The sequence below is a fragment of the Pongo pygmaeus genome, chromosome X (genome assembly GCF_028885625.2).
Source record: "Pongo pygmaeus isolate AG05252 chromosome X, NHGRI_mPonPyg2-v2.0_pri, whole genome shotgun sequence".
Lineage (NCBI taxonomy): Eukaryota > Metazoa > Chordata > Mammalia > Primates > Hominidae > Pongo > Pongo pygmaeus.
In genome coordinates this window covers 57321419-57341996 of record NC_072396.2, presented here as the reverse complement: position 1 = coordinate 57341996, position 20578 = coordinate 57321419, and positions in this window count along the sequence as shown.

Genomic DNA, 20578 nt, shown 5'->3' with positions numbered 1-20578 from the left:
GCAAAGTATTTTTCCTCTGTGTGTTTGTGAGCGTGTTGCCAAAGAAAATGAACATTTGAGTCAGTGGACTTGGAAAGGCAGAACCATCCTGAATCTCGGTGGGCACCATCTAATCAGCTACCAGTGTGGCCAGGAAAAGCAGGCAGAAGAAACTGGAATGGGCAGACTTGCTGAGTATTCGGGCCTTCATCTTTCTCCTGTGCTGGATGCTTCCTGCCCTTGAACATCAGACTCCAAGTTTTTCAGATTTTGGACTCTTGAACTTACAGCAGATTTTCCAGGGGCTCTTAGGCCTTTGGCCGCAGACAAAAGTTTGCACTGTCAGCTTCCCTACTTTTAAGGTTTTGGGACTCGGACTGGCTTTCTTGCTCCTCAGCTTGCAGACAGCCTGTGGTGGGACTTCGCCTTGTGATCGTGTGAGTTAATAATCCTCAATAAACTCCCTTTCATGTATACATCTATTCTAGTAGTTCTGTCCCTCTAGATAACGCTTACTAATGCTCCCACTTTTTTATTAAGCTGATTTGTTTCTTCCTTGTTAATTTGTTTAAGATCCTTATAGATTCTGGATATTAGACCTTTGTCAGACAATGTTTGTAAAATATGGACTAACCTCCAGTTCTGTAGGTTATCTGCTTACTCTCCTGATAGTTCCTTTTGTTGTGCAGAAGATCTTTAGCTTACTTCGGTGCCACTTGTCAATTTTTGGTTTTGTTGCAATTGCTTTTAGCATGTTTGTCATGAAATCTTTGCCAGGGTATATGTCCAGAATTCTCTGTTTTATGTTTTGTTCAAGGGCCTTTTTAGTTTTAGGTTTTATATTTAAGTCTTTAATCCATCCTGAGTTATTTTTTCTGTATGGTGTAAGGAAGATATCCGGTTTGATCTGCATATGGCTAGCCAGTTATCTCAACACCACTTATTGAATAGGAATTCCTTTCCATCTTACTTGTATTTGTCAACTTGGTCAAAGATAAGATAGTCATAGGTGTGTGGCTTTATTTCTCAGATCTCAATTCTGTTCCCTTGGTCTATGTGTTATTTTTGTTCCAGTTCCATGCTCTTTTGATTGCTGTATTCTTATAGTATGATTTAAATTTGGATTATGTGATGCCTTTAGCTTTGTGGGGTTTGTTTTGTTTTGTTTTGTTCTTACTTGGGTCACAATTGCTTTGGCTATTTGGGCTCTTTTTGGTTCCATGTGAATTTGAAAAGTTTTCTTTAACTCCTTAAAAAATGCAATTAATAGCTTCATTGAAATAACATGAAATCTGTACATTGTTTTGAGCAATACAGCCACTTTAACAATATTGATTCTTCCTATTCATGAGCATTTAAGAGTTTGTTTCATTTCTGATTTCTTTCAGCAGTGTTTTGTAGTTGCATTGTAGAGGTCATTCAGCCCCCTAGTTAGCTGCATTCCTAGGTATATTTTTTGTGTGTGTGACTATTGTTAAAGGTATTGTGTTGTGGATTTGACTTTCAGTTTTGATGTTATTTGTGTATAGAAATGCCACTTATATTTGCACATTGATTTTTATCCTGAAACTTTGCTGGAGTTGTTTATCAGACCCTAGGAGCCTGAATTTTTTTATTTTGTCATATAGTTTATTACATCTCAATTTCTTAGTTCAACTTTGATTTTGCTTATTTTTTTCTCTACTGCTAGCTTTAGGCTTGATTTGCTATTGTAGTTCTAGTCCATCTATGTTTAATGTAACATTGTTAATTTGAGATTTTTCTGCCTTTTTTGATGTGGGCATATAGTGGTATAAACTCTTAACACTGCTTTCACTGTGTTCCCAAGATTCTGGTATGTTGTATCTTTGCTTTCATTAGTTTCAAACAACTTCTTGATTTTTGTCTTAAACTCATTGTTTACACAAAAGTAATTATGTAGCAGGTTAATTTCCATGTAATTATTACGTTTTGAGGGATCTTCTTAGTATCGATTTTAATTTTTATTTCACTGTAGTCCAAGAGTGTGGTTAGTATGATTTCAGTTTTTTTGAATTTTCTGAAAATTGCGCTATGGTTCAGCATGTAGTTGATTTCAGAGTATATTCCATGTGCAGAGAAGAAGAATGTATAATTGAACCCTCAGCACAGCACAGTGGCTCTTCAAAAATGTGGCCAGACTGCTTTTTGAAGCAGGTCTCTAATCCCATTCCTCCTCACTTGGTGACACCTCCCAACTAGAATCTCCAGCTACCCCGACAGTGTTCTCCAGCTGACAGAGATTTTAAACCTACTTGGGACAGAGCTCCCAGGGTGAGGAGCAGGCCACCATCTTGGCTGTTTTGGTGATGGAGCCATTCTTGTCTTTGGCCTTTGGAGAGTCTGAGAAAATCAGGGTCTGAAGTAGACTCCAGGCACAACACAGCTGCTCTACGAAAATATGGCCAGACTACTTTTTAAGTAGTCTTGATTTCTGATTCCATGTCTCCTCACTGGCCAGGAGCTCCTGTATTAATCTCTTATCTTGCTGCTTATAAAGCCATACCTGAGAGTGGATAAATTATAAAGGAAAGAGGTTTAATTGACTCACAGTTCCACAGGGCTGGGGAGGCCTCAGGGAACTTACAATCATGGAAGAAGGGGAAGCAAATACGTCCTTTTACACATGGTGGCAGCACCGAAAAATGCAGAGTGGAAAGAGGGAAAAAAGCCCCTTCTAAAACCATCAGATGTTATGAGAACTCACTCACTATCATGGGAACAGCATGGAGATAACTGCCCTGTGATTCAAGTATCTCCCACTGGGTCCCTTCCACGACATGTGGGGATTATGGTAACTGGAGTTCGAGATGAGATTTGGGTGGGGACATAGCCAAACTATTTTATTCCACCACTGGTTCCTCTCAAATCTCATGTCCTCACAATTTAAAACACAATTTTGCCCTTCCAACAGTCTCCCAAAGTCTTAACTCATTCCAGCATTAACTCAAAAGTCCAAGTCCAAAGTCTTAGCTGAAGCAAGGCAACTGCCTTCGCCTATGAGCCTGTAAAATTAAAAGCCAGTTAGTTACTTCCCAGATACAATGAGGGTACAGGTATTGGGTAGATCCACCCATTCCAAGTGGAAGAAATTGGCCAAAACAAAGGGGCTACAGGCCTGATGCAAGTCCAAAATCCAACAGGGCCATAATTAAACTTTAAAGTTCCAAAATAACCCACTTTGGCTCCATATCTCACATCCAGGATATGTTGATGCAAGAGGTGGGCTCCCACTGTGATTCAAGAGTTGGACTCCTATGGCCTTGGGCAGCTCTACCCCTGTGGCTTTGCAGGGTACATATCCCCCTCCTAGCTGCTTTCCCTTGCTGGCATTGAGTTTCTGGGACTTTCTAGGTGCACAGTGGAAGCTGTCAGTGGTCTGGAGGATGATGGTAATCTTCTCACAGCTCCACTAGGAAATGCCCCAGTGGGAACTCTGTGTGGGGGCTCCAACTCCACATTTTCCTTCCACACTGCCCTAGCAGAGGTTCTCCATGAGGGCACTGCCCCTGCAGCAAACTTCTTCCTGGATATTCAGACATTTCCGTAATCCTCTGAAATCTAGGTAGAGGTTCCCAAACCTCAATTCTTGACTTCTGTACACCTGCAGTACCAACTCCATGTGAAAGCTGTTAAGGCTATGGGCTTGCACTCTCTGCAGCAATGGCCTGAGCCATACCTTGGCCCCTTTTAGCCATAGGTGGACCAGCTGGGATGCAGAAAACAAAGTCCCTGGGCTGCACACAGCGGGAGGGCCCTAGGCTCATGAAACCATTTTTTTTCCACCTAGGCCTCTGGGCCTCTGATGGGAGGGGCTTCAGTGAAGTTTTCTGACATGGCTTGGAGACATTTTCCCATTGTCTTGGTGATTAACATTCAGCTCCTTGTTACTTATACAAATTTCTACAGCAGGCTTAAATTTCTCCCAAGAAAATGGATTTTTCTTTACTTTGGCATCAGCAGGCTTCATGTTTCCCAAATATTTGTGCTCTGTTTCCTGTTGAATGCTTTTCTGCTTAGAAACTTCTTCAGCCAGGAGACACAGCCAAAAAAGAGAATTTTAGACCAATATCCCTGATGAATATCGATGTAAAACTCCTCAAAACAATACTGGCAAACCAAATCCAGCAGCATATCAAAAAGCTTATCCACCACGATCAAGTTGGCTTCATCCCTGGGATGCAAGGCTGGTTCAACATATGCCAATCAATAAACATAATCCATCATACAAACAGAAAAAAAGACAAAAGCCACATGATTATCTCAACAGATGCAGAAAAGGCCTTCAACAAAATTCATCAGCCCTTCATGCTAAAAACTCTCAATAAACTAGGTATTGATGGGATGTACCTCAAAATAATAAGAGGTATTTATGAAAAACCCACAACCAATATCACACAGAATGGGCAAAAACTGGAAGCATTCCCTTTGAAAACTGGCACAAGACAGGGATGCCCTCTCTCACCACTCCTATTCAACATAGTGTTGGAAGTTCTGGCCAAGGCAATCAGGCAAGAGAAAGAAATAAAGGGTATTCAATTAGGAAAAGAGGAAGTCAAATTGTCCCTGTTTGCAGATGACATGATTGTATATCTAGAAAACCCCATCGTCTCAGCCCAAAAACTTTTTAAGCTGATAAGCAACTTCAGCAAAGTCTCAGGATATAAAATCAATGTGCAAAAATCACAAGCATTCCTATACACCAATAACAGACAAACAGAGAGCCAAATCATGAGTGAACTCCCATTCACAATTGCTTCAAAGAGAATAAAATATCTAGGAATCCAACTTACAAGGGATGTGAAGGACCTCTTCAAGCAGAACTACAAACCACTGCTCAATGAAATAAAAGAGGACACAAACAAATGGAAGAATATTCCATGCTGATGGATAGAAAGAATTAATATTGTGAAAATGACCATACTGATTGCCATTCAAACTGGTGTGAAATGGTATCTCATTGTGGTTTTGATTTGCATTTCTCTGATGGCCAGTGATGAAGAGCATTTTTTCATGTGTTTTTTGGCTGCATAAATGTCTTCTTTTGAGAAGTGTCTGTTCGTATCCTTCAACCACTTTTTGATGGGGTTGTTTATTTTTTTCTTGTAAATTTGTTTGAGTTCATTGTAGATTCTGGATATTAGCCCTTTCTCAGATGAGTAGGTTTCGAAAATTTTCTCCCATTTTGTAGATTGCCTGTTCACTCTGATGGTAGTTTCTTTTGCTGTGCAGAAGCTCTTGAGTTTAATTAGATCCCATTTGTCAATTTTGGCTTTTGTTGCCATTGCTTTTGGTGTTTTATACATGAAGTCCTTGCCCATGCCTATGTCCTGAATGGTAATGCCCAGGTTTTCTTCTAGGGTTTTTATGGTTTTAGGTCTAACATTTAAGTCTTTAATCCATCTTGAATTAATTTTTGTATAAGGTGTAAGGAAGGGATCCAGTTTCAGCTTTCTACATGTGGCTACCCAGTTTTCCTGGCACCATTTATTAAATAGGGAATCCTTTCCCCATTGCTTGTTTTTGTCAGGTTTGTCAAAGATCAGATAGTTGTAGATATGTGGCATTATTTCTGAGGGCTCTGTTCTGTTGCATTGATCTGTATCTCTGTTTTGGTACCAGTATTATGCTGTTTTGGTTACTGTAGCCTTGTAGTATAGTTTGAAGTCAGGTAGTGTGATGCAAAAAGAGGTGCTGGAGAGGATGTGGAGAAATAGGAACACTTTTACACTGTTGGTGGGACTGTAAACTAGTTCAATCATTGTGGAAGTCAGTGTGGGGATTCCTCAGGGATCTAGAACTAGAAATACCATTTGACCCAGCTATCCCATTACTGGGTATATACCCAAAGGATTATAAATCATGCTGCTATAAAGACACAGGCGCACATATGTTTATTGTGGCACTATTCACAGTAGCAAAGACTTGGAACCAACCCAAATGTCCAACAATGATAGACTGGATTGAGAAAATGTGGCACATATACACCATGGAATACTATGCAGCCATAAAAAAATGATGAGTTCATGTCCTTTGTAGGGACATGGATGAAATTGGAAATCATCATTCTCGGTAAACTATCACAAGAACAAAAAACCAAACACCGCATATTCTCACTCATAGGTGGGAATTGAACAATGAGAACACATGGACACAGGAAGGGGAACATCACACTCTGGGGACTGTTGTGGGGTGGGCGGAGGGGGGAGGGATAGCATTGGGAGATATACCTAATGCTAGATGACGAGTTAGTGGGTGCAGCGCACCAGCATGCCACATATGTATGTACATATGTAACCTGCACATTGTGCACATGTACCCTAAAACTTAAAGTATAATAATAATAATAATAAATAAAATAAAATAAAATAAAATAAAATAAAAAGAAAATGACCATACTGCCCAAGGTAATTTATAGATTCAATGCCATCCCCATCAAGTTACCAATGACTTTCTTCACAGAATTGGAAAAAACTACTTTAAAGTTCATATGGAACCAAAAAAGAGCCTGCATTGCCAAGACAATCCTAAGCCAAAAGATCAAAGCTGGAGGCATTATGCTACCTGACTTCAAACTTTACTAGAAGGCTACAATAACCAAAACAGCATGGTACTGGTACTAAAACAGACATATAGAGCAATGGAACAGAACAGAGCCCTCAGAAATAATACCACACATCTACAACTATCTGATCTTTGACAAACCTGACAAAAACAAGAAATGGGGAAATGATTCCCTATTTAATAAATGGTGCTGGGTAAACTGGCTAGCCATATGTAGAAAGCTGAAACTGGATCCCTTCCTTACACCTTACAGAAAAATTAATTCAAGTTGGATTAAAGACTTAAACGTTAGACCTAAAACCATAAAAACCCTAGAAGAAAACCTAAGAAATACCATTCAGGCCATAGGCATGGGCAAGGACTTCATGACTAAAATACCAAAAGCAATGGCAACAAAAGCCAAAATTGACAAATGGGATCTAATTAAACTAAAGAGCTGCTGCACAGCAAAAGAAACTATCACCAGAGTGAACAGGCAACCTACAGAATGTGAGAAAATTTTTACAATCTACCCATCTGACAAAGGGTTAATATCCAGAATCTACAAAGAACTTAAATAAATTTACAAGAAAAAATCAAACAACCCCATCAAAAAGTGGGGGAAGGATATGAACAGACACTTCTCAAAAGAAGACATTTATGGAGGCAACAGACATATGAAAAAATGCTCATCATCACTGGCCATCAGAGAAATGCAAATAAAAGCCACAATGAGATACCATCTCACACCAGTTAGAATGACGATCATTAAACAGTCAGGAAACAACAGGTGCTGGAGAGGATGTGGAGAAGTAGGAAAGCTTTTGCACTGTTGGTGGGATTGTAAACTAGTTCAACCATTGTGGAAGTCAGTATGGCAATTCCTCAAGGAGCTAGAACTAGAAATACCATTCGTCCCAGCCTTCCCATTACTGGACATATACCCAAAGGATTATAAATCATGCTGCTATAAAGACACATGCACACGTATGTTTATTGTGGCACTATTCACAATAGCAAAGACTTGAAACCAACCCAAATGTCCATCAATGAAAGACTGGATTAAGAAAATGTGGCACATATACACCATGGAATACTATGCAGCCATAAGAAAGGATGAGTTCATGTCCCTTTTAGGTACATGGATGAGGCTAGAAACCATCATTCTCAGCAAACTATCGCAAGGACCGAAAACCAAACACCGCGTGTTCTCACTCATAGGTCGGAATTGAACAATGAGAACACTTGGACACAGGGTGGGGAACATCACACACTGAGGCCCGTTGTGGGGTGGGGGTTGGGCATAGCATTAGGAGATATAACTAATGTAAATGACGAGTTAATGGGTGCAGCACACCAACATGGCACATGTATACATATGTAACAAACCTGCACGTTGTGCACATGTACCCTAGAACTTAAAGTATAATAATAAAAAAAAGAAAGAAATTTTTTCTGCCAGATACCCCAAATGACCTTTCTCAGGTTCAAAGTTCCACAGATCTCTAGGGCAGAGGCAAAATGCTGCCAGTCTCTTTGCTAAAGCATCATAAGGGTCAACTTTGCTCCAGTTTCCAACCAGTTTATTATCTCCGTCTGAGACTACCTCAGCTTGGATTTTTTTTTTTTTTGGTCAAAGCCATTCAACACTTCCTTAGGAAGATCCAAACTTTCCCACATCTTCCTGTCTTCTTCTCAGCCCTCCAAACTGTCTCAACCTCTGTCTGTTACCCAATTTCAAAGTTGTTCCATATTTTGGGGTATCTTAATAGCAGTATCCTACTCCTGGTACAAATTTACTTGGTTATTCCATTCTCATGCTGTTAGTAATGATATTCCTGAGACTATATAATTTATAAAGAAAAGAGGTTTAGGGCCAGTCACCGTGGCTTACGCCTTTAATCCCAGCACTTTCGGAGGCTGAGGTGTGTGGATCATGAGGTCAGGAGTTCGAGACAAGCCTGGTCAACATGGTGAAACCCTGTATCTACTAAAAATACAAAAATTAGCTGGGGGTGGTGGCAGGCACCTGTAATCCCAGCTACTCAGGAGGCTGAGGCAGGACAATCACTTAAAACCGGAAGGTGGAGGTTGCAGTGAGCTGAGATCGTGCCATTGCACTCCGGCCTGGCCAGCAAGAGTGAAACTCCGTCTAAAAAAATAATAATAATAGAAAGAAAAGATGTTTAATTGGCCTACAGTAGTTCTGCATGGCTGGAGAGGCCTCAGGAAGATTACAATCATGTCAGCTTAGAAAGCCATCAGCTCTCATGAAAACTCACTATTATGAGAGCAGCATGAGACAACTATCTACATGATTCAATAATCTCCCGCTAGGCCCTTCCCACCACATGTGGCAATTATGGAAACTACAGTTCAAGATGAGATTTGGGTGGGGACACAGACAAATTATATCACTTCCCCACAAGGGTTTCCAGCTAAACCTGCCAGTTTTCTCTGCCTGATGGAGATTTCAAACCTCCCTGGATGGGAACTCCTAGAGTTAGGGGTGGGCCTCGATCTTTGCTGCTTGGGTGATATAGCCATTTCAACCTTCAGATTTTGAAGAGTCCTAGGTCACTTGAGGCTGGGGTAGATCCCCAGCACAGAACAGTTGTTCTATGAGAATGTGGCCAGACTGCTTTTTAAAGTGGATCCCCAACCATGTTTCTCTTCACTCGATGGGACCTGCCAACAAAGGTCTCCATACACCTCCTAAAAGTGTGTTTGGATCAGCAACAGGTTCATACATCCATGAAACAGAGGTCCCAGAGGAAAGGGAAGGCCGACACCTTGACTGTTTCACAGCCTTCACTGTTAATACCTCCAGGTACTGCAATATTCAAGATGACTATGGACTGGAGTAGAACCCCAGCATATTACACAAGGCATACAACAAAATTGGGCAGACTGTTGCATGTGTGCCCTTTCCCATAACTCTTCACCAGGCAGATCCTCCAGGTCTCGGCCTCTAGTCATCCCTTGACAGGTTATAAAGCCATTAGCAGCTCTGCAACTCCCTGAACAGAGCTCCTGGGGAATTGAAAGCCTCTCTGCCACCACCTCTGCAGTGAAACTTCCCTTGCTACCCTCATACTGATAAAGGAGCAAAGACGCTAAGTGCCTTATCCACACCTCCAACAAGCTGCAGTCAACCCAAGAAGAGGAGGCCAGTCCATCTCCCATGGGATCCAACTACTTCTCCACCTGCTCATCACCAAACAGCACAGACCCTTCATACTGAGCTGATTTCACTGAGTGATTGCTGACAAGCAACTCCATGAGGTGGAGTCCCCAGGAGAGAGGCGAAAGACCCTTGGCCACAACCACTACTAAAGTTTCTTCATCTGCAGCTTCCAAGCTAGAAAAAGAACACAAATTCTGAAATCATCCCAGAGTTTCACTGGGTAGCCCAGGAGTATCAGGCCACAATCTACAGTCAGCACTCAAGGGGGAGAGTAGCCCACCCTTCTAGATATTTGAGATGGAATACAGCTGCAACTGTGATGAAACATAGCAGAGCTACATAGCTGAACAAGAGTCTATCAACTGACCAAAAAGCCTAGGCGTCAATTACTGGATCATGCTCCCAAAGCTTCAACACCAAAAATAACTCATGGAAATACCCTCCCAGTGAAAGCAAATACAAGAAGTCAGCTTCAAATAAAGACCTGGAACAAAGTTTTGACCCTGCAAAAACATACAGAAAAGAAGTCTATTGACTTTCCTCAATCTACACTGCAGCTAAAAGAACACCCACATGCACAGATGAGAAAGAACCCATGCAGAAACTCCAGTAACTCAAATAGCCAAAGTGTCATATGTCCTATAAATGACCACACCAGTTCTCCAACAGAACTTAACTAGGCAGAGCTGACTGAAATGACAGAAATAGAATTTGGAATACGGATAACAGCAAAGATCACTGAGATTCAGTATGACAGCAAAACCCCACCCAAGGAAACTAAGAATTGCAATAAAACAATACAGGAGCTGAACGATGAAATAGTATACACATACATATATATACACGTATATATACATATACACATAAATATACATATATACATATATATACACATATATATATACACACATATACATATATGCCAACAAACCTGAAAGGGCCAAAAAACACAATAAAATAATTTCACAATGAAATCACAAGTATTAACAGCAGAACAGACCAAGCTGAGAAAAAGAAATTCAGAACTTAAAGACTAGCTCTCTGAAATAAGACAGTCAGACAAAACTAGAAAAAAAAAATGAAGAATGAACAAAACCTCCAAGAAATATGGGATTATATAAAGAGGCTAAATCTACGAATCCTTGGCACCCCTGAAAGGGAGAGGGAGAAATCAAACAATGTGGAAAAGATATTTCAAGATATTATCCAAGAAAACTTTGCAAACTTGCTAGAGAGGCCACCAATCAAATTCAAAAAATACAGAGAACTCCTGCAAGATTCTACATGAGAAGATCATTCCCAAGACATCTAATAGTTAAATTTTCCAATTCTTTCCTTTAAAATGAAGGAAAGAATGAAAAAGGCAGCTAGAGAGAAAGGACAGGTTGCCTACAAAGGGATCCTCATCAGACTAACAACAGACCTCTTAGCTGAAAAACCTAAAAGCCAGAAGAGATTGTGGGCCTGTATCCAACATTCTCAAAGAAAAAGTATCTTCAATCAAAAACTTTATATCCAGCCAAACTAAGCTTCCTAAGGGAAGGAGAAATAAGATTCTTTTTAGAGGGGGAGGGGACAAGATGGCAAAATAGAAACAGCTGTGGTCTGCAGCTCCCAGTGAAACTGAGGTACCCAGTTCATCTCATTGGGACCGGTTAGGCAGTGGATCCAACCCACAGAGGGCAAGCAGAAGCAGGGTGGGGTGTCACTTCACCTGGGAAGTGCAAGGAGCCAGGGCCTTCCCTCCCCAAGCCAAGGGAAGCCATGAGGGACTGTGCTACCCAGAGAGGTTACTACGCTTTTTCCACGGTTTTTGCAATCTTCAGATCAGGAGGCTCCCTCGTGCCTACACCACCAGGGCCCGGGGTTTCAAGCACAAAACCGAGCGGCTGTTCAGGCAGACACTGAGTTAGCTGCAGTTTTTTTTTGTACCCCAATGGCGCCTGGAACCCCAGTGAAACAGACCATTTACTCCCCTGGAAAGGGGACTGAAGCCAGGGAGCCAAGTGGTCTCGCTCAGTGGGTCCCACTCCCATGGAGCCTAGCAAGCTAAGAACAACTGGCTTGAAATTCTCGCAGCCAGCAGAGCAGTCTGAAGTTGACCTGGGACGAACAAGCTCAGTGGGGGGAAGGGCGTCCACCATTACTGAGGCTTTAGTAGGCAGTTCTCCCCTGACAGTGCTAAGGAGGCTGGGAGGTCTGGGCTGGGCACAGAAAAGCTTCTGTGGCCAGATTGTTTCTCTATATTCCTCCTCACTGGGCAGGGCATCTCTGAAGGAAAGGTAACAGCCCCAGCCAGGGGCTTAGAGACAAAATCCTCATCTCCCTGGGACAGAGCACCTGGGGAAAGGGGCAGCTGTGGGTGCAGTTTCAGCAGATTTAACTGCTACTGCCTGCCAGCTCTGAAGAGAGCAGCTGGTCCTGACAACAGGGATTCTCCCAGCACAGTGCACAAGCTCTGCTAAGAGACAGATTGCCTCCTCAAGTGCATCTCTGACATCCATGCCTCCTGACTGGAAGAAACCTCTCAACAGGGGTCAACAGACACCTCATACAGGAGAGCTCTGGCTGTCATCAGGCCAGGCCCCTCTGGGATGAAGCTTCCAGAGGAAGGAGTAGCCAGAAAACTTTGCTGTTCTGCAGCCTCCACTGGTGATACCCAGGCAAACAGGGTCTAAAGTGGACCTCTAGCAAACTGCAGCAGACCTGCAGAAGAGGGCCCTGACTGTTAGAAGAAAAATTAACAAACAGAAAGCAACAACACCAACATCAACATAAAGAACCCAGATAAAACCCCATCCAAAGGTCGTCAGCCTCAAAGATCAAAGGTAGATAAATGCACAAAGATGAGAAAAAAAAAAGGCATAAAAACGCTGAAAATTACAAAAACCCGAGTGCTTCTTATCCTCCAAATGATCACAACTTCTCTCCAGCAAGGACACAAAACTGGATGAAAAATGAGATTGACGATTTGACATAAGTAGGCTTCAGAAGGTGGTTAATAACAAATTCCTCTGAGCTAAAGGAGCATTTTCTAACCCAATGCAAGGAAGCTAAGAACTTCGATAAAAGGTTACAGGAACTGCTAACTAGAATAACCAGTTTCGAGAGAAACATAAATGACCTGATGGAGCTGAAAAACACAGCATGAGAACTCTGTGAAGCATGCACATGTATCAATAGCCAAATCAATCAAGAAGAAGAAAGGATATTAGAGATTGGAGATCAACTTACTGAAATAAGGCAAGAAGAAAAGATTAGAGAAAAAAGGATAACAAAGAACGAACAAAACCTCCAAGAAATATGAAACTATGTGCAAAGACCAAACCTACGATTGATTGGTGTACCTGAAAGCTATGGCGAGAATGGAAGCAAATTGGAAAACACACTTTGGGGTATTATCCAGGAGAACTTCGTCAACCTAGCAAGACAGGCCAACATTAAAACTCAGCAAATACAGAGAACACCGCTAAAGTTACTCCTCAAGAAGTGCAAGCCTAAGACACATAATCATCAGATTCTCCAAGGTTGAAACAAAGGATGTGATGAAGTAGAAAGACTTTTACACTGTTGGTGGGAGTATAAATTAGTACAACCATTGTGGAAGACAGTGTGGCAATTCCTCAAGGATCTGGAACCAGAAATATCATTTGACTCAGCAATCCCATTACTGGGTATATACCCAAAAATTATAAATTATTCTATTATAAAGATGTATTTTATTGCAGCACTATTTACAGTAGCAAAGACTTGGAAACAAATCCAAATCCCCATCAATGATAGACTGGATAAAGTAAATGTAGCACATATACATCATGGAATACTATACAGCTATAAAAAAGAATGAGTTAATGTCCTTTTCAGGGACATGGATGAAGCTGGAAACCATCATCCTCAGCAAACTAACATGGGAACAGAAAGTCAACCACTGCATGTTCCCACTTATAAGTGGGAGTTGAACAATGAGAACACATGGACACAGGGAGGGAAAAATCACACACCAGGGCCTGTCAGGGGGTGGGGAGCAAGGGGAGAGAGAGCAATAGGACAAACCCCTAATGCATGCAGGGCTTAAAACATAGATGATGGGTTGATAGGTGCAGCACACCACCACAGTACATGTATACCTGTGTGACAAGCCTGTACATTCTTCACATGTATTCCATAATTTAAAGTGAAATTAAAGAAAAAAAATAGAAAACCTAGGCAATACCATTCAGGAAATAGGCATGGGCAAAACTTCATGACTAAAACACCAAAAGCAATTGCAACAAAAGCCAAAATTAACAAATGGGATCTAATCAAACTAAAGAGCTTCTACGCAGCAAAAGAAACTATCATCACAGTGAACAGGCAACCTACAGAATGGGAGAAAATTTTTGCAAGCTCCTCATCTGACAAAGATCTAATATCGAGACTCTACAAGAAACTTAAACAAATTTACAAGAAAAAAACAACCCCATCAAAAAGTGGGCGAAGGATATGAACAGATGCATCTCAAAGGAAGACATTTATGAGGTTAGCAAACATACGAAAAAAAGCTCATCATCACTGGTCATTGGAGAAATGTAAATCAAAACCACAACGAGATACCATCTCACATCAGTTAGAATGGCAATTATTAAAAAGTCAGGAAACAACAGTTGCTGGTGAGGATATGGAGAATAGAAATACTTTCACACTCTTGGTGGGAGTATAAATTACTTCAACCATTGTGGAAGACAGTGTGGTGATTCCTCAAGTATCTAGAACCAGAATTACCATTTGACCTAGTGATCCCATTACTGAGTATATACCCAAAGGATTATAAATCATTCTACTATAAAGACACATGCCCACGTATGATTATTGCAGCACTATTTACAATAGCAAAGACTTGGAACCAGCCCAAATGCCCACCAGTAATAGAGTGGATAAAAAAATGTGGTACATGTACACCATGGAATACTATGCAGGCATAAACATGAATGAGTTAATATCCTTTGCAGGGACATGGATGAAGCTGCAAGCCATCATTCTCAGCAAACTATCACAGGAACAGAAAACTAAATACCACATGTTCTCACTCATAAGTAGGAGTGGAAAAATGAGAACACATGAACACAGGGAGGGGAACGTCACACACTGGGGTCTGTCATGGGGTGGTGGTCAAGAGGTGGGAGAGCATTAGGACAAATACCTAATGCATGTGGAGCTTAAAATCTAGATGGTGGGTTAATAGGTGCAGCAAACCACCATGACACATGTACACCTATGTAACAAACCTGCAATTTCTATACATGTATCCCAGAACTTAAAGTAAAATAACAAAAGGTCCTTTTTAGATAAGCAAATGTTGAGAATGCTTGTTACTACCAGAACAAACTGATCTTGAAAAAAGCACTAAATACAGAAAGGAAAGACCACTACCAGCTAAAACAAAAGCACACTTAAATATATAGACCAATGACACTGTAAAGCAAATACACAAAAAGTCAGCATGAAAACCAGCTAATGACACGATGACAGGATAAAACCCACACTTATCAATACTAACCTTAATGTAAACAGTAAACCTTGATGTAAATGCCCCATTTAAAAACAGAGTGAGAATCCAAGATGGCCAATTAGCTATGGTCTAGGGTACTGACAGAGAGAAATAAAAAGAGGCAAGTTAATTCAACACCTTCAACTGATATATTCTGGTTCTTGCATTGGGCCTGACTAGGCAAACAACTCATCCCACAGATAATGAAGAAAAGCAGAGGGAGCAATGGCCCATGGAGCCAAAGGAACCCCCATGTCCAGCCAAGGGAAGTGGTGAGTGATTGTGTGACCCAGCCCAGGAAATTATGCTTCTCCCATGGATCTTAGCAACCAACAGATCAGGACATACTATCACAAGCCCACACTACCAGGGCCTTGGGTGCGATACACAGAGCTGTGTAAAGTCTCAGTAGTGCAGTCACTCAGGCACACACAGGGATCCAGGAATTTTACATATTCTTGCCCCAGAATCACTGGCAAAGTGAAAAATCCATCCATCCATATCCATAGAAAATGGGCTGATTCTGGGAAGCCAAGCAGCATCATTCTGCAGGCCCCACTTTACAGCACCTCACAAGTTAAGACCCTATGACTTGGACTTCTAGCCAGCCAATGGCAACAGGCTAGAATCTGCCTGAGACAGGTTTAAGTTCCCAGGGAGAGGGGCTGCAACCATTACTGTGGTTTGGTAGACTCAGATTTTCCAGGCTGCAGCTTTAGAGAATACAAATGGTCCAAAAGAGGAAGGGTCCCCCACAATGTAGCACAGCTTCCTTGCCAAATTATGGCCAGACTGCTTCCTTAAGCAGGACCTTGGTTCATTGCTACTCACTGAGCAGGACCTCTCTGTGGGGGCCTCAGCCACTCCAGCCATAGTTCTATGTACAGAGCTCTGATCTCTCCCTGGGTAAGAGATCACAGGGAGAGGAGCAGCTGCCATTTTTGCAATTCAGTTGACTTAGCTGTTCCAGCCTGCCAGCTTTGGAGAACATAAATGGTCAAGACAAGAAAGGGTACCCCCCAACACAGCACAACTGGCCTACCATAGCAGCCAGACTACTTATTTAAGCAAGTCTCTGATCCATTTCCTCTTGACCAGGTAAGATTTCTGAACAGGGGTCTCCAGCCACTTCATACTGGTGCATTCAGGCCAGAAAAATATCAGCACCACACCGGGATGGAGATTCCAGATAAAGAAGCTGGCTGCCATCTTTGCAGTTTTGCAGACTTCACTGGTAATCCCTCCTGGAATGGGAAGGACTGAGGCAACTAGAATCTGAAGTGGACCTCCAGAAAACAACAGCTGTTCTCTGGTAGAGTGGCCTGACTGTTAAAAGGACAACAAACAAACAGAAAGAAACAACAACAATATAAACAAAAAAGACCCCACAAAAACCTCATTCAAAGCTCAGCAACTTCAAAGTTTGCAGGTGGATAAGCCCAGAAAGATGAGAAACAATCAACATAAAAATGCTGAAAACTCAAAGAGTCAGAATTCTCTCCAAGTGACCTTTTCTCCAAGTGACCACAACACCTCTCCAGCAAGGGCACAGAACTGAGCTGAGGTTGAGATGGCAGAATTGACAGAAGTAGGCTTCAGAAAGTGGATAATAACAAAGTTTTCTGAGCTAAAGGAGCATGTTGTAACCTAATGCAAATAAGCTAAGAATTATAATAAAATAACACAGGAGGTGATAGATGTAATAGCCAATTTTGAGAGAAACATAAATGACCTGATGGAGATGGAAAGCACAAGAACTTCACAATGCAATCTCAAGTATCACTAGTAGAAATGAGTATGCAAAGGAAAGAATGTTAGAGTTTGAGGATTAGTTTTTGAAATGAGACAGGCAGACAACAATAAAAAAGAATGAAAAGGTATGAACAAAATCTCTGAGAGACATGAGATTATGTAAAGAGACTGAACCTATGACTAATTGGGGTACTTGAAAGAGATGGGGAGAATGGAACCAAGTCGAAAAACATACTTCAGGATATCATCCAGTAGAACTTCATCAACATAGGAAGACAGGCCAACACTCAAATTTAGGAAATGCTGAAAACCCCAGTAACATACTCCATGAGTAGATCAACACCAAGACACATAATCATCAGATTATCCAAGGTCAAAATAAAAGAAAAAATATTTGGGGCACCAGAGAGAAAGGCCAGCTCACCTACAAAGGGAAACCCATCAGACTAACAGTGAACTTCTCAGGGGAAACCCTACAAGCCAGAAGAGATTAGGGGCCAATATTCAATATTCTTAAAAAAAGAAATTTCCAACCCAGAATTTTATATGCAGCCAATTAAGCTTCATAAGTGAAAGGGAAATAAGATCCTTTTCTGACAAGCAAACGCTGAAGGAATTTGTCACCACCAGGCCTGCCTTACAAGAGCTACTGAAGGAAACACTAAATACGGGAAGAAAAATCCATTACCAGCCACTACAAAACACACTAAAGTACACAGAAAAGTAAAACTATGAAGCAACCACGTAAACGAGACTGCAAAACAAACAGTTAACATCAGGATGACAATCAAATTCACACATCACAACACTAACCTTGAATGTAAATGATTTAAATGCCCCGGTTGAAACACACATAACGGCAAGCTAGACAAAGAGCCAAGACCCAATGGTATGCTGTCTTCAAGAGACCCATCTCACATGCAAAGATTCAAAATAAAGGGATGAAGAAACTTTTACCAAGCAAATAGAAAACAAAAAAGCAGGGGATGCAATCCTAATTTCTGACAAAACAGATTTTAAACCAATAAAGATCACAAAAAGACAAAAAATGACATTACATAGTGGGAAAGTGTTCAATTCAACAAGAAGAGCTAACTATCCTAAATATATATGCACCCAATATAGGAGCAGCCAGATTTATAAAGCAAGTTTTTATAAATTTATAAAGAGACTTAATAGTGGGAGACATTAACACCACCACTGACAATATTAGACAAATCATTAAGACAGAAAATTAACAAAAAGATTAAGGACCTAAATGCAGCTGTGGATCAAGTGGGCCTGATAATCTACAGAACTCTCCACCTAAAAACAACAAAATACAGATTTTTCTCATTGTGACATAGCACTTAAATTCTGAAATTCATTACATAATCAGGAGTCAAGTACTCCTCAGCAAATGCAAAAGAAATGATATCATAACAAGCAGTCTCTCAGACCATAGCACAATCAAATTAGAACTCAAGATTTAAAAAATTCTGTCAAAACCAAACAACTACATGGACATTGAACAACATGCTCCTGAAGGACTCTTGGGTCGATAATAAAATTAAGGCAGAAATTAAGTAGTTCTTTAAAACCAATGAGACCAAAGAGAAAACATATCAGAATCTTTGGGACAGAGCTAAAGCCATGTTAAGAGGGAAATTTATAGCACTAATTGCCCACATCAAAAAGCTAGAAAGGTCTCATGTTAACAACCTGGCATCTCACCTAAAAGAACTAGAGAACCAAGAGCAAGCAAACCCCAAAGCTAGCAGAAGACAAGAAATAACAAAGATCACAGCTGAACTGAAGGAGATAGAGATATAAAAACTCTTCAAAAAAATCAATAAATCCAGTAGGTTTTTTTTTAAATTAATGAAATAGATAGACTGCTAGCTAGACTAATAAAGAAGAGAACAGAAAAGAATCAATTAAGCACAATCTGAAAAGATAAGGGGGATATCACCACTAATGCAACAGAAATACAAACAACAATCAGAGTATACTATAAACACCTCTATACACATAAACTAGAAATTCTAGAAGAAATTGATATATTCCTGAACACATCCACCCTCTCACTACTGAACCAGGAGGAAACTGAATCCCTGAAGAGACCAATAATGAATTCTGAAATAGAGGCAGTAATAAATACCTACCAACCAAAAGAAGCCCAGAAACAGATGGATTCACAGCTCAATTCTATAAGAGGTACTAAGAAGAGCTGGTACCATTTCTACTGTGACTATTCGAAAAAATAAAAAAAAAAGGGACTTCTCCCTAACTCATTCTATGAGGCCAGGATTATCCTGATACCAAAATCTGGCAGAAATGTAACAAAAAGAAAACCTCAGGCCAATATCCTTGATAAACATCAATGCAAAAATCCTCTATAAAATACTAGCAAATGGAATCCAGCAGCATATGAAAAACCATGTCCACCATGATCAAGTTGGCTTTAACCCTGGAATACACAGTTGGTTCAACATATGCAAATTAATAAATTTGATTCAGTACACAAACATAACTAAAGACAAAAAACCACAGTATTTTCTCAATAGATGCAGAAAAAGCCTTCAATGAAATTCAGCATCCCTTCATTTAAAAAACTCTCAATAAGCCAGGTATTGAAAGAATGTACCTCAAAATAATAAGAGATATATATAACAAACCCACAGCCAATATCATACTGAGTAGGCAAAAGCTGGAAGCATTCCTCTTGAAAACTGACACAAGACAAGAATGCCTTATCTCACCACTTCTATTAAAATAATATTGGAAGTTCTGGCCAGGGCAATCAGGCAAGAAAAATAAATAAAAGTTATTCAATCAGGTAGAGAGGAAGTCTGATTATCTTTGTTTGCAGATGACATGATTCTATATCTAGAAAACCCCATCACCTCAGCTAAAATCTTCTTAAGCTGATAAGCAACTTCAGCAATCTGGGTGTACAAAATCAATGTGCAAAAATCGCTAGCATTTTTATATTCCAAAAACAGGCAAGAAGAGGGCCAAATTATGAATGAATTTTCATTCACATTTGCTACAAAAAGAATAAAATACCTAAGAATACAGCTAAACAGTGAAGTGAAAAACCTCTTCAAGGAGAACTACAAAGCACTGCTCAAGGAAATCAGGAAGGACACAAACAAATAAAAAAAAATTCCATGCTCATGGATATAAAGAATCCATGTCATGAAATTGGCCATACTGCCCAGAATAATTTATAGATTCAATGTTATTCCCATTAAACTGTCATTGACAGTCTTCACAGAATTACAAGAAACTATTTTAAAATTCATATGAAACCAAAAAAGAGTTCATATAACCAAGACAATCCTAAGAAGAAAGAACAAAGCTGGGGGAGTCACGCTACAGGACTTCAAACAATATTACAAGGCTACAGCAACCAAAAGAACATGATACTGGTACAAGAACAGACACATAAATATTTGGAATAGAATAGAGAACTCCGAAATATACCACAAACTTACAACCATATGATCTTCAACAAACCTGATAAAAACAAGCAATGGGGAAATAGTTCTCTATTTAATAAAGGGTGCTGGGAGAACTGGATATCTATA